Source organism: Nyctibius grandis, unplaced genomic scaffold (assembly GCF_013368605.1).
Source record: "Nyctibius grandis isolate bNycGra1 unplaced genomic scaffold, bNycGra1.pri scaffold_122_arrow_ctg1, whole genome shotgun sequence".
NCBI lineage: Eukaryota > Metazoa > Chordata > Aves > Nyctibiiformes > Nyctibiidae > Nyctibius > Nyctibius grandis.
Genome location: NW_027167495.1, coordinates 1 through 15,371, shown reverse-complemented (window position 1 = coordinate 15,371; position 15,371 = coordinate 1).

The window sequence follows — 15,371 nt, the reverse complement described above, 5'->3', positions numbered from 1 at the left end:
TCTACCTCAGTGCTTCTGGCGTGCACGTCTACCTCAGTGCTTCTGGCATGCACGTCTACCTCACTGCTTCTGGCGTGCACGTCTACCTCTGTGCATCTGGCGTGCACGTCTACCTCTGTGCTTCTGGCGTACACGTCTACCTCTGTGCTTCTGGCGTGCACGTCTACCTCTGTACATCTGGCGTGCACGTCTACCTCAGTACATCTGGCGTGCACGTCTACCTCAGTGCTTCTGGCGTGCACGTCTACCTCAGTGCTTCTGGCGTGCACGTCTACCTGTAGTACATTATCTAGCGTCCACGTCTACCAGAATTTCCGGCCGCCTTGTCTACCTTCCTAGTAATGTACAGGTCTAAATCTATTATAATTTTACATTTTTTTAGGATTAGATGTTAATGTTTTTAGGGTTTTTTCTTAACTTCTGTTACATTTACAATTACTTTTACATTTTTGTTTATTAATTGGGGCTTAATTAGAAGGGGCTTTATATTAGTTGGGGCTTAATAAGTTGGGGCTTAATAAGTTGGGGCTTAATAAGTTGGGGCTTAATTAGATAGGGCCTTATTTAGTTGGGGCCTTATTTAGTTGGGGCCTTAATTAGTTGGGGCCTTAGTTAGTTGGGGCCTTAATTAGTTGGGGCCTTAATTAGTTGGGGCCTAATTAGTTGGGGCCTTAATTAGTTGGGGCCTTAATTAGTTGGGGGCTTATTTAGTTGGGGGCTTATTTAGTTGGGGGTTTATTTAGTTGCGGGCTTAATTAGTTGGGGGCTTAATTAGTTGGGGGCTTTATTAGTTGGGGGCTTTATTAGTTGGGGGCTTTATTAGTTGGGGGCTTAATTAGCTGGGGGCTTAATTAGCTGGGGGCTTAATTAGTTGGGGGCTTTATAAGTTGGGGGCTTTATAAGTTGGGGGCTTTATAAGTTGGGGGGTTATAAGGTGGGGGCTTTATAAGTTGGGGGCTTTATAAGTTGGGGGCTTTATAAGGTGGGGGCTTTATTAGTTTTAGTGGGGGCTTTATTAGTTTTAGTGGGGGCTTTATTAGTTTTAGTGGGGGCTTTATTAGTTTTAGTGGGGGCTTTATTAGTTATTAGTGGGAGCTTTATTAGTGGGGGCTTTATTAGTTATTATTTGGAACATTATTAGTTGTTCTTTTTTTTCATTTTTATTTTTTTTCCACTGGTCTACCTCAGTGCTTCTGGCGTGCACGTCTACCTCAGTGCTTCTGGCGTGCACGTCTACCTCAGTGCTTCTGGCGTGCACGTCTACCTCTGTGCTTCTGGCGTGCACGTCTACCTCTGTGCATCTGGCGTGCACGTCTACCTCAGTGCTTCTGACGTACACGTCTACCTCTGTTCTTCTGGCGTGCACGTCTACCTGTAGTACATCTGGCGTGCACGTCTACCTCATTGCTTCTGGCGTGCACGTCTACCTGTAGTACATTATCTAGCGTCCACGTCTACCAGAGTTTCCGGCGTCCACGTCTACCTTCCTAGTAATGTACAGGTTTAAATCTATTATAATTTTACATTTTTTTAGGATTAGATATTAATGTTTTTAGGGTTTTTTTTTTTAACTTCTGTTACATTTACAATTACTTTTACATTTGTGTTTATTAATTGGGGCTTAATTAGAAGAGGCTTTATATTAGTTGGGGCTTAATAAGTTGGGGCTTAATTAGTTGGGACCTTAATTATTTGGGGCCTTAATTATTTGGGGCCTTAATTAGTTGGGGGCTTATTTAGTAGGGGGCTTAATTAGTAGGGGGCTTAATTAGTTGGGGGCTTAATTAGTTGGGGGCTTATTTAGTTGGGGGCTTATTTAGTTGGGGGCTTAATTAGTTGGGGGCTTAATTAGTTGGGGGCTTAATAAGTTGGGGGCTTCAATAGTTGGGGGCATAATTAGTTGGGGGCATAATTAGTTGGGGGCTTTATTAGTTGGGGGCTTTATTAGTTGGGGGCTTTATAAGTTGGGGGCTTTATAAGTTGGGGGCTTTATAAGTTGGGGGCTTTATAAGTAAGTTGGGGGCTTTATAAGTAAGTTGGGGGCTTTATAAGTAAGTTGGGGGTTTATAAGTTGGGGGCTTTATAAGTTGGGGGCTTTATAAGTTGGGGGCTTTATAAGTTGGGGCTTTATTAGTTATTAGTTGGGGCTTTATTAGTTGTTCTTTTTTTTCATTTTTCTTTTTTTTCCACTGGTCTACCTCAGTGCTTCTGGCGTGCACGTCTACCTCAGTGCTTCTGGCGTGCCCTTCTACCTCAGTGCTTCTGGCGTGCACGTCTACCTCAGTGCTTCTGGCGTGCACGTCTACCTCAGTGCTTCTGGCGTGCACGTCTACCTCAGTGCTTCTGGCGTGCACGTCTACCTGTAGTACATTATCTAGCGTCCACGTCTACCAGAGTTTCCGGCGTCCACGTCTACCTTCCTAGTAATGTACAGGTCTAAATCTATTATAATTTTACATTTTTTTAGGATTAGATATTAATGTTTTTAGGGTTTTTTCTTAACTTCTGTTACATTTACAATTACTTTTACATTTTTGTTTATTAATTGGGGCTGAATTAGAAGGGGCTTTATATTAGTTGGGGCTTAATAAGTTGGGGCTTAATAAGTTGGGGCTTAATAAGTTGGGGCTTAATAAGTTGGGACTTAATAAGTTGGGGCTTAATTAGATAGGGGCTTATTTAGTTGGGGCCTTAATTAGTTGGGGCCTTAATTAGTTGGGGCCTTAATTAGTTGGGGCCTTAATTAGTTGGGGCCTTAATTAGTTGGGGGTTTATTTAGTTGTGGGCTTAATAAGTTGTGGGCTTAATTAGTTGGGGGCATAATTAGTTGGGGGGCATAATTAGTTGGGGGCATAATTAGTTGGGGGCATAATTAGTTGGGGGCATAATTAGTTGGGGGCTTTATTAGTTGGGGGCTTTATTAGTTGGGGGCTTAATTAGCTGGGGGCTTAATTAGCTGGGGGCTTAATTAGCTGGGGGCTTAATTAGATGGGGGCTTTATAAGTGGGGGGCTTTATAAGTGGGGGGCTTTATAAGTGGGGGGCTTTATTAGTTGGGGGCTTTATTAGTTGGGGGCTTTATAAGTTGGGGGCTTTATAAGTTGGGGGCTTTATAAGTTGGGGGCTTTATAAGTTGGGGACTTTATATGTTGGGGGCTTCTATTAGTTGGGGGCTTCTATTAGCTGGGGGTTTATTAGTTGGGGGCTTAATTAGTTGGGGGCTTAATTAGCTGGGGGCTTTATAAGTTGGGGGCTTTATAAGTTGGGGGCTTTATAAGGTGGGGGCTTTATAAGGTGGGGGCTTTATAAGGTGGGGGCTTTATAAGGTGGGGGCTTTATTAGTTTTAGTGGGGGCTTTATTAGTTTTAGTGGGGGCTTTATTAGTTTTAGTGGGGGCTTTATTAGTTATTAGTGGGGGCTTTATTAGTGGGGGCTTTATTAGTTATTATTTGGAACATTATTAGTTGTTCTTTTTTTTCATTTTTCTTTTTTTTTGCACTGGTCTTCCTCAGTGCATCTGGCGTGCACGTCTACCTCAGTGCTTCTGGCGTGCACGTCTACCTCAGTGCTTCTGGCATGCACGTCTACCTCACTGCTTCTGGCGTGCACGTCTACCTCTGTGCATCTGGCGTGCACGTCTACCTCTGTGCTTCTGGCGTACACGTCTACCTCTGTACATCTGGCGTGCACGTCTACCTCAGTACATCTGGCGTGCACGTCTACCTCAGTGCTTCTGGCGTGCACGTCTACCTGTGTACATTATCTAGCGTCCACGTCTACCAGAGTTTCCGGCGTCCACGTCTACCTTCCTATCCAGCTGGCCATCGACCAACACTCCCAGGTCCTTTTCCAGCCACTCTTCCCCCAGCCTGTAGTGGTGCATGTGGTTGTTGTGCCCCAAGAGCAGGACCAGACACTTGGCCTTGTTGAACCTCATACTGTTGGCCTTGGCCCATTGATCCACTCTGTCGAGATCCCTCTGCAGAGCTTTCCTACCCTGCAGCAGATCAACACTCCCACCCAACTTGGTGTCATCTGCGAACTTACTGAGGCTGCACTTGATCCCCTCATCCAGATCATTGGGACCAATTCTGTTCAATATCTTTATCAATGATCTGCACAAGTGACCGGCCGCCAACTGGAGTTAACTCCATTCACAACCCTTTGGGCCTGGCCATCCAGCCAGTTTTTTACCCAGCAAAGCGTTTGCCTGTCCAAGGCATTTGGCTCAGGAGAGCAAGAAGCTGGGAGGGGACTTGGCCGGGACAGATGAGATGGGGCATAGTCCACACCCTGGGACGTCGTGCTCAGCAGTATCCCCTTGACTGTCACAGAGGAAGAAGGAGGAACCTTTGGGTGACGGGGCTTGTCTTCCAAGGCCACCGCTACGTCTGAGGGAGCCCTGCTTCCCAGCAAGCGGCTGGACATCCGCCTGCCAGGGCAAGTGGTGAATGAGCTCCTCGCTTGGCTTTGCTCGCACACACAGCTTTGCTTCACTTGTTAAACTTTCTCCTGATCCACAGGGTTACCTCCCCATTTGCCCATCTGATTCTCTCGCTCATCCCCACGGCAGAGCAGCGAGCGAGTGGTTGGCTGGGAGCTTAGCTGCTGGCCAGGCTCAGCACACCACATAGGTCACGGACCATTTTGGTTGAGGGAATAATATCACAGAATCATAGAATCATTTTGGTTGGAAAGGACCTTTAAGATCATCAACTCCAATCATATGCACCAGGCAAAGCCAAAACAAAACCCTAAACAGTGCAAACATTGGGAACAATTAAAGATGTTAAGACAGAGAAGAAAACAGAGACAATTTTGTTCAAGTTTCTTATTTCAGTGGCATCCGGTAAGAAATACATAAAGTCCTGTCTACGGTTGTAACACCAAACCACGATCAGATGAGAGAAGAAGATGTAAAGACCTTTTGTATTGCCAGTGCTGGAAGAGATTTTTCAGAGGGGGGGAAAGGCTGTCATTGTAAGAGGGTGTTCTCCACCATGGTCACAAACCAGACTGAGAAGACAACCGGTGAGCCAGGAATCGCCATTTCTGGGAGCTTCCAAATCCTGAAAGGGCAAACTCAATGGAAGAAGTTTCATGTTCTTTTTCCTCTTTTCTGCAGGAGCTCTTCCTGTTTGCTGGGAGGAGGAGAAGAGTTGAAGCGACGAAAACTAGTATTTCTGTGAACCTTCAGTGAATCTTACACATTTAATGTCAGGGTGGAGAGGCAGGGCTCTGCAGTGCGCCGAAAGGAAAGGGACATCCTGGGGGTACGCTGGGGTGTCTGAACACGGGTCTCTGGAACACACTGTAGGGCAACAGGGAGGTCTGAGGGGACATGAGGGCAAAGGGGGGCCTGGAGGGACCCCAGGAGCACCCAGGTGCCCAGGGCTGAGCCAGCCCCATGGCCCCCAGAGGGGATGCCCAGCCCTTCCCTGCCCAGGCAACAGGTCACACTGGGGCCCTTTGTGACCTTGCTTGGTGGCACCCCCCCGGCGCTGCACGTGGTCAGCATGGCTGTGGCCCCCAGCCCGCAGTGTCCAGCAGGCGAGAAAATGTCAGGATATTACCAAAAACCAGATTTAATGTACAGGTGGCTTGAACCACTCAAGATGCTCATAGCAACCAGGCTCCAGTAATTAAGAAAACCACGTTCAAACTCCAGCATCAAATTTTGTGTCTGGCCAAAGAGGAACGAATTTGGCACTCTGGAAGAGGTGGGGATTACCAGAGGATTTCAAATCAGCGACCGTAGGCAGGTTCAGTTGGTTGTACCTTAGGAGTGCCAGTGATGAGTCTACATCCGTGGAAGGCGGAGAGAAGCCAGAGGAAAATCCTGGGAAGCCCAGGCACCGTCACCATCATCTACATAACCAGAAACAGCCGTTTGCACAGTAACACTTCTTTTTGTAAAGAAAACTAACATGAGCGTAGCTGCATGCTCTTACCTCACTGTCACAAACACACCTGAAAACAGAATCCCTTCCAATTACTTTTTCCTCCATTTACATTTGAGACTCAAACCCAGAACAGAGGCCTCGGCAAATCTGCGCCTCACAGAAACATCAAAACACCTCCTCGTACTTTGGCAGTTAGTAGGACTAAATTAAAACATAGCGCTTAACTGCGGGGTAGTTAAACACCTCTTGGCTGTCTGCCAGGTAACTCTTCTTGCTCCATTCTTTCTTCTCCAAACGGGAGAAAGATCTCAAGTCTGTTAACGGGACAATCTCAGGAAATAATAGACTTTTCCTTCCGTTAATCACTAAGTTGCGACACAATCACCTTAAAAGACGCAAGCCAGTCACTCAGCTTGCAAGCCTTTCCTGTCAACACTTTCCCGTTCCATTTCTTGAGGTTTCATAAATAAAAGCTATTAATGTGTTTTCTCTTTGTTTTGCTTTCGAAGCCAAGTATCAAAACAACACACACATAAACACATGAAAACTTCACCCGACCAATGAGGTTGGCAGAGAGGACGTTGTTGAGTTGAGGTTACCAGCTCCTTGCGGGCTTTGTAAAAGCTATTTCAAAACCTACACTTTGGGCCCAACTCGACCTGACCGTATCCCTCAAAACAAAATGACCATTTTGTTGCTCAATATTAATTAAAATGACTCGACCAGACACATTCACATAATTCATCCGTCGGCCACTTACATTACACTTTGTGCAGCATTACAGAAATAAGAGACTGATATCAAAGGCATCTGAAGATGCAGTGTCACAGTGAGATAATGCCACGTGCCTCAGGACACGGAAGCTTTAACCTGTGTGTCCTCGAGCAACAAATTTACCAACAAAAAAAAAAAAAAAAAAAAAAAAAGGAGTTCATTCACCGCTTGCCCTGGCAGGCGGATGTCCAGCCCTTGCTGGGAAGCAGGGTTCCCTCAGACGTAGCGGGGGCTTTGGAAGACAAGCCCCATCACCCAAAGGTTCCTCCTTCTTCTTGGAAAGTTAAAACAGTTTTAATAAACTATAGTAATGAAAAAGAGTATAATAAGAATAATAGAAATAATCAAATATATACAAATATATACAAAACCAAGATCGAGAGCTTGGAAATCCTCCTCAGGCAGAGTTGCTCCCCCCAGCACGGGCAGAGGGGAAAATGCAGTAGCTCCCCCTGCCATCACACCTGCAGGCTTTTAACTGGAGAATTGGCAAAGCTGGTACCAATCAGTGGGAGACAGGAGGGCCCGTCCCTCCAGGAGGCAGTGGGTTAGTGATAAATAGGAAAGTGAGAATGACATGTATGGGATGGAATACCTCATTGGTCAATCTTGGGTCACCTGCCCTGTCTGCTCCTCCCTGCAGGTGCGACCCCCTTTCAGCTCTTCACTCGTAAGCAGTGAGGAATTTAGCAGTGACCTTGGTTTCTCTAAGACTAATTGGCCTGGTTTGGGCCAAACCAGGACATTCCACCCCTTATTCCATACCATTCACGTCATACTCAGATCACCACTACCTTTTCATTTTTAAATATATATGCACATATCACTAGTTTATGATTCATCTTTATGCAAAAAGTTCATCAAGTTCATTTAGTTCAGGATTGTGGGTTTCCATCTGGCTAGCAGTCTCTCAGGGCAGGAGACATGGTATGAGTTTTGTCACGGTTCATGCCCATGGGTTGCAGGTTCAAAATGTCAGTCTCAAGGAGGTTACTGGACGCCACTTGCAGCTAGCTCCGGTCTCATCACCACTGTCTTAACCTGAAAGACACTGTGTAATAGAGTCCATGGTTAAGTCCACCCCTTGGTCACGAGCCCATCTGTATGTTGCATCTCTCCCTTGATGACCTGAAGTGTCATGAGCCCACCGAGCTAAAAATAGTTCACCTTTATGTTCCCAGTCCAAATCTATTTGGAACACTTTAGCAGCTTGATCCGCTTGTTGGTTGTTTCGATGTTCCTCAGTTGCCTGACTTTTAGGTACGTGAGCATCTACATGACGTACCTTCACAACTAGTTTCTCTAGCCGAGCAGCAATATCTTGCCACAATTCAGCAGCCCAAATAGGTTTACCTTTGCGCTGCCAGTTGCTTCGCTTCCACTGCTTTAACCACCCCCACAAGGCATTTGCCACCATCCATGAGTCAGTATAAAGATACAGCCTTGGCCACTTTTCTCGTTCAGCAACGTCTAAAGCCAGCTAGATGGCTTTTACCTCTGCAAATTGACTTGATTCACCTTGTCCTTCTGTGGCTTCTGTGACTCGTCGTATGGGACTCCATACAGCAGCTTTCCACTTCCGATGCTTTCCTACAAGACGGCAGGATCCATCGGTGAACAGGGCATACTGCTTCTCATCCTCTGGTAGTTCATTATATGGTGGGGCTTCTTCAGCACGTGTCACCTCCTTTTCTGGTGGCATTCCGAAGTCTTTGCCTTCTGGCCAGTCTATGATCACTTCTAAGATTCCTGGGCGATTAGGGTTTCCTATTCGAGCCCTCTGTGTAATTGATGCAATCCATTTACTCCATGTAGCATCAGTTGCATGATGGGTAGTGGGAACCTTACCCTTGAACATCCAGCCTAGTACTGGTAATCGAGGTGCCAGGAGAAGTTGTGCTTCAGTACCAATTACCTCTGAAGCAGCTCTAACTCCTTCATATGCTGCCAGTATCTCTTTTTCAGTTGGGGTGTAATTGGCCTCGGAGCCCTTGTATCCTCGACTCCAAAATCCTAGGGGTCAACCTCGAGTCTCCCCTGGTACTTTCTGCCAGAGGCTCCAGGTAGGACCATTGTCCCCAGCTGCGGTGTAGAGCACGTTTTTAACATCTTGTCCCGTACAGACTGGTCCAAGGGCTACTGCATGCACAATCTCTTGTTTAATCTGTTCAAAAGCCTGTCGTTGTTCAGGACCCCACTGAAAATCACTTTTCTTTCTGGTCACTTGATAAAGAGGGCGTACAATCTGGCTGTAATCTGGAATATGCATTCTCCAGAAACCCACAACGCCTAAGAAGGCTTGTGTTTCCTTTTTGTTAGTTGGTGCGGACATAGCTATTATTTTGTTGATCACCTCTATCGGGATCTGGCGACGCCCATCTTGCCATTTAATCCCTAAAAACTGGATCTCCTGGGCAGGTCCCTTGACCTTGCCTCTTTTTATGGCAAAACCAGCTTTCAGAAGAATTTGGATTATTTTCTCCCCTTTGTCAAAAACTTCTGCTGCTGTATCACCCCATACAATGATGTCATCAATATATTGCAAATGTTCTGGAGCTCCACCCTTTTCTAGTGCAGTCTGGATCAGTCCATGGCAAATAGTAGGACTGTGTTTCCACCCCTGGGGCAGTCGATTCCAGGTATACTGGATACCTCTCCAGGTAAAAGCAAACTGTGGCCTGCACTTTGGTGCCAAGGGAATAGAGAAAAATGCATTAGCTATGTCTATGGTGGCGTACCACTTGGCTGCCTTTGACTCCAGTTCGTATTGAAGTTCTAGCATGTCTGGCACAGCAGCACTCAGCGGTGGCGTAACTTCATTTAGGCCACGATAGTCCACAGTTAATCTCCATTCTCCATCAGACTTTCGCACTGGCCGTATAGGACTATTAAAGGGTGAGCGAGTCTTGCCAATCACTCCTTGATTTTCTAATTGTCTAATCAGTTTATGAATGGGGATCAGGGAGTCTTGATTGGTGTGATATTGTCGTCAGTGCACCGTGGTAGTAGCAATTGGCACCTGTTGTTCTTCAACCTTCAGCAACCCCACAACAGAAGGATCTTCTGAGAGGCCAGGCAAGGTAGACAGCTGTTTAATGTCCTCAGTCTCTACAGCTGCTATACCAAAGGCCCATCTGTACCCTTTTGGGTCCTTAAAATACCCTCTCTTGAGGTAGTCTATGCCAAGGATGCACGGAGCATCTGGGCCAGTCACAAGGGGGTCCTTTTTCCATTCATTTTTAGTTAGGCTCATTTCGGCCTCCAATACAGATAACACTTGAGATCCTCCTGTTACTCCTGAAATACTCACAGATTCTGCCCCTTTATGATCCGATGGCATTAGGGTGCACTGTGCACCAGTGTCTACCAAGGCTCGATACCTTTGTGGTTTTGATGTGCCAGGCCATCGAATCCACACAGTCCAATAAACTCGGTTGTCCCTCTCCTCCACCTGGCTGGAGGCAGGGCCCCCCTAATTAAGAAATGGATTCATGCTGCTCACAGGGACTGGACCTTCATTTCTCCTATTCACACTTGGGAAAAAGTGATTTGAGGCCCATCTCCCCTGACTGGGGTCCTGCTCACTGGTAACTGGAGCAGCCATCCTCCTAGGAAAATTCTCTCTGGTATTTCTGTTAGCTTGCAACTCACGTACTCGTGCCTGTAGGGTACTGGTAGGTTGTCCATGCCATCTGCTCATGTCCTCCCCATAACCACGCAGGGCAAACCACAGGATACCTTGTGATGTGTTCCGTTTCCTTTGAGCTGGTCCTGTAGGAGAGCGTTTCCTCCTAACAGCTGCAACGTGCGCCTGTGTAGGTAGAGAGTCAAGTTTATTCTCGATCATGGACAGTTTGTCTGACAGTTGTTTAAATGAGTCCTTGTTTTCCTTAGTCAGTTTTTCCACAGCCGAGATGCGTGCCTGCAGTGGGGAAGAAATACTATCTTCATACTGTCGCATACAGTTAGCCATTTCATCCACAGTAGAACGTGCCATATCATCTTCTCCCCAGACTAATATTGACAATGTATGGGTATATGTCGGTGGAGCATTCTTCACAACCTTCTGGAACATGGATCGGTTGCATTCCACTTCATCAGGATCTACAGGATCTACAATGTCCTGTGGGTGTCTATAAATGATCTCTTGCACAGCCAGTTCTCTAAGGTAGTTAATACCTTTTTCTATAGTAGTCCATTTGCTCAGGTGGCTCATAACATCATCTTTATAGGGATACCTGCTCTTTACAGCTGAGAAGAGTCGTCTCCAGAGACTGATAGCGTTTGACTTTCTTGCGAGCGCCTTATCAATATCACCATCTCTGGACAGGGATCCCAACTGTCTGGCTTCTCTGCCATCTAATTGCATGCTGTCTGCCCCATTATCCCAGCATCGGAGCAACCAGGTAATAATAGGCTCACCGTCATAACGGCTGAAGTCTTTCCTTATATTTCTCAGGTCCTTCAGGGATAAGGAGTGGTAGGTTATCTCTACGTCCGAGTCCTCCTCTTGTGATAGTTCTGCTTTAGAAGGACCTTTCTTCTGTGAGGGGTCTGCTTTAAAAGGACGATCGAGGAAACTCCCATCTGTGTCAGGCCCTGACTCTGACTGAGAAGGGCCCTCACCTGGGTCATATGATGGCTCTGCCTTAGAAGGCTCCGAGTCATCATCCTTCTCTTCACGAGCTGATTTCTTTCGGTATTTCTTCCTGGTTACAGGAGCAATTGGTACAGATTCAATAGATGCTGGGGTCTGAGTAGATGCAGGGGCTGTCGTGGGAGTGCTGAGACTCGTTAGAGTCTGAGTAGCTGCAGTGGCCATCTTGGGGGGTGTAGCAGCTGTGGTGCAGGCTACCGAGGTTTCAGTGGATTTAGTGGCTGTAGCGGCAGCACACGCTGTAGGATCTGAGGTGGCTGCATAACACCTACAACTGTCCCTGCACCGATATTTAACCTTATCCCACATCAGAAACACATTCAGGACAACCGAAAATAAAAACATGCCACCTAGACAGCACCATCCTAATTTCGCAAAATCTGGTGAAATCAGCTTGGCAGAAAAGGAGAAGGTGCTATTTCCCGAAGTAAAATTGGAAGTGTAATCATTAACAGAATCAGCTAAAGGACGCCTGGAGCGTGCAGATGAAGTCACTGCTACTGATTCGCGATTAAAGCTGCCCATCATTGTGTCATAGAGATAAGAGATCGGAATAGTAACTGCCCAGTTTATCACAGCATAAATCAGTATCAAACCCCATACCAAAACAATACATTTCGACCAGCGCCCACTGCTAAACTGCATGTAAACATTCATAAGAAGCAAGCAATAACACAGTGCCCACGGCAGGTAAGGCATCATTGCAATACTCAACTGTGAAAGAAACTCTATAAAAGACAAGATAACACAGCATTCAAAAATGACATCACCATCTTCACTATCTGTTTTAATTTCCAACCCCTTGTAAATCTCAAAGGAAGAAATCTGATACTCTCTCAGCTGAGCTCTCCGGGTCTCCTCCCCCCAGAGCCAGGATTCAACTTATCAGAGCAACCTGTTGGAGCTTCTCTCGAGCCCCACGTTGGGCGCCAATAAATCTGTCACAGTTTAAAGCTGGGCCGGCTATTAACCAGGTGGCAGACGCTCTCTGTTAACCCTCTCCCCCCCCGCAACCCTAAGGGAAAGGGAAAAGAGAGAGAGACTTACGGGTTGGAAAGTTAAAACAGTTTTAATAAACTATAGTAATGAAAAAGAGTATAATAAGAATAATAGAAATAATCAAATATATACAAATATATACAAAACCAAGATCGAGAACTTAGAATTCCTCCTCAGGCAGAGTTGCTCCCCCCCAGCACAGGCAGAGGGGAAAATGCAGTAACTCCCCCTGCTATCACACCTGCAGGCTTTTAACTGGAGAACTGGCAAAGCTGGTACCAATCAGTGGGAGACAGGAGGGCCCGTCCCTCCTGGGCCCCACCTCCAGGAGGCAGTGGGTTAGTGATAAATAGGAAAGTGAGAATGACATGTAAGGGATGGAATACCTCATTGGTCAATCTTGGGTCACCTGCCCTGTCTGCTCCTCCCTGCAGGTGTGACCCCCCTTCAGCTCTTCACTCGTAAGCAGTGAGGAATTTAGCAGTGACCTTGGTTTCTAAGACTAATTGGCCTGGTTTGGGCCAAACCAGGACAGACGGGCAAACGCTTTTCTGGGTAAAAACCTGGCTGGATGGCCGGGCCCAAAGAGCTGTGGTGAACGGAGTTAACTCCAGTTGGCGGCCGGTCACTTGTGCAGATTATTGATAAAGATATTGAACAGAACTGGTCCCAATAATCTGGATGAGGGGATCGAGCGCACCCTCAGTAAGTTTGCAGATGACACCAAGTTGGGTGGGAGTGTTCTGCTGGAAGGCAGGAAGGCTCTGCAGAGGGATCTCGACAGAGTGGATCAATGGGCCAAGACCAACTGTATGAGGTTTAACAAGGCCAAGTGTCAGGTCCTGCTCTTGGGGCACAACAACCCCACGCACCGCTACAGGCTGGGGGAAGATTGGCTGGAAAGTGCCTGGGGGAAAAGGACCTGGGGGTCTTGGTCAATGGTGGCTGAATATAAGCCAAAATTGTGCCCAGGAGGCCAAGAAGGCCACCAGCATCCTGGCTTGTGTCAGAACTAATGTGGCCAGCAGGACTAGGGCAGGGATTGTCCCCCTGTACTCGGCACTGGTGAGGCCACACCTGGAATCCTGTGTTCAGTTTTGGGCTTTTCACTATGAGAAAGACATTGAGGTGCTGGAGCGAGTCCAGAGAAGGGCAACAAAGCTGGTGAAGGGTCTAGAGCACAAGAATGATGAGGAGTAGCTGAGGGACCTGGGGGTGTTTAGTGTGGAGAAAAGGAGGCTCAGGGGAGACCTTCTCGCTCTCTACAACTACCTGAAAGGAGGTTTTAGGGAGGTGGGTGTTAGTCTCTTCTCCCAGGTAAGAAGCGATAGGGTGAGGGGAAACGGCCTCAAGTTGCACCAGGGGAGGTTTAGATTGGATATCAGGAACAGCGTCTTCACTGAAAGGGTTGCCAAGCACTGGAACAGGCTGCCTGGGGCTGTGGTGAAGTCACCATCTCTAGAGGGATTCAAAAGATGAGTAGATGCCGTGTTGAGCGATATAGTTTATTGGTGGACTTGGTAGTGTTGGGTTGATGGTTGGACCTGATGATCTTAGAGGTCCTTTCCAACTGAAACAATTCCATGATTTGATGAAATCTCTGGGGGCAGCATGGGAAAAGGAAAAGGCCTCGAGGCTGTGCAAGCCCTGCTGACCTACCACCAAACACGGCCGGCATCATCAACTTGGGCGAGAATTGCCTTAAATGTCGTGTCCCGTGCACAGCGCGATGGGGTGGGGTTGGCATTGCCATGGATGGTATGGCCATGCCCGTGCACGCAAAGGTCACGTTGGGGCCCTTTGTGACCTCACTTGGTGACACCCCCCGGCGCCGCACGTGGTCAGCACGGCTGCGGCCCCCAGCCCGCAGTGTCCGGCAGGACGGCGACAGGACAGGGCGGGAGCGAGGAGCTGGCGAGGAGCCCCCGAGCGCAGCCCACGTCTTTCCCCGCCGCCCCCGGCAGCCCCCCAGAGCCGAGGTGTTTCGCTGAAGCTTCCCCCTTCCCTACTCCTACCCCTTAACTCTGTCACGCAGAATGGTGGAGAGACAGGGCAGGAGCGAGGAGCTGGAGAGGAGTCCCCGAGGGCAGCCCTCTCCTCCGTCCAGCGCGATGGAGAGGAGACCCCCCAGCCGCCCCAGGGTGGCCTGGGAGGAGGACAGGGCTCCCCGGGAGAGCAGATCTCCATCGCAGCCCCAGGAGGTGACCACTGTGCAGCCACTGCAGATCGGTGAGTGAGGGGCCCCGTAGGTCTGGGCAGGGCTGGGGCCAGCGAGCGCACTCTGCTCGACGCCGGGGTCACGATTCCCCAGCTCGCTGGCAGCGGGGGTCCCACGGGTGGTGGGCGTGATGCTGCCCGAATGCCGGGGCTGCTCAGGGCTGGCAGCTGGCCCCAGCACAGCCTCTCCCAGGGACGGAGGGAGCGGAGGGGACCCGGCTCCTGCTCCAGGGCACAGGCAGCGCGAGGCAGCTGGGCTGGCCGGAGGCAGCGATGCTGGGGGACGGGGACCTTTCCTGCCCATCTGCGAGCGAGTTCCTCAGCCCGGTGCACGGGGGCCTTTCCCCGTTGCCGTGCTCCAGCACCACAGCCCGTCTGCCGGGCACCCTCCAGCCCTGACACGCACGGGAAGGCTGTTCCAGGGCAGCGGGCACGGGGCTGGGCGGAGGGCAGGGCTCCTTCCTCTGCTCTCCTGCCACCGGACCCTCTCTACAACCCTCCCTGCTCTCCCCCTTTGGTAGATGCCAGCCAGCTGCCTGTGTACGAAGAGGAGCAGGACGCCGTGGACTTCATCATGGCCTTTGTCAGCCGCCCACGAGAGGTAACCGTGGCCGTGTCGAGCGCAGCTGTGCTGGCCTCTGCTGCCTGCTGCCGGGCTGCTGGAGGTGTGCTGGCCGGGCAGAGCTGCTTCTCCCACACGGCACTGCACCCCCCAGTGCTCCGGTCCCGCTGGCCGTGCGTCCCCCCCTCTCACACTCCCTGTTTGTCTCTCTGTCCCCGGGCTGCCAGGAGGAGGAACAGAAGATGAAGTTTCTTGAGAGC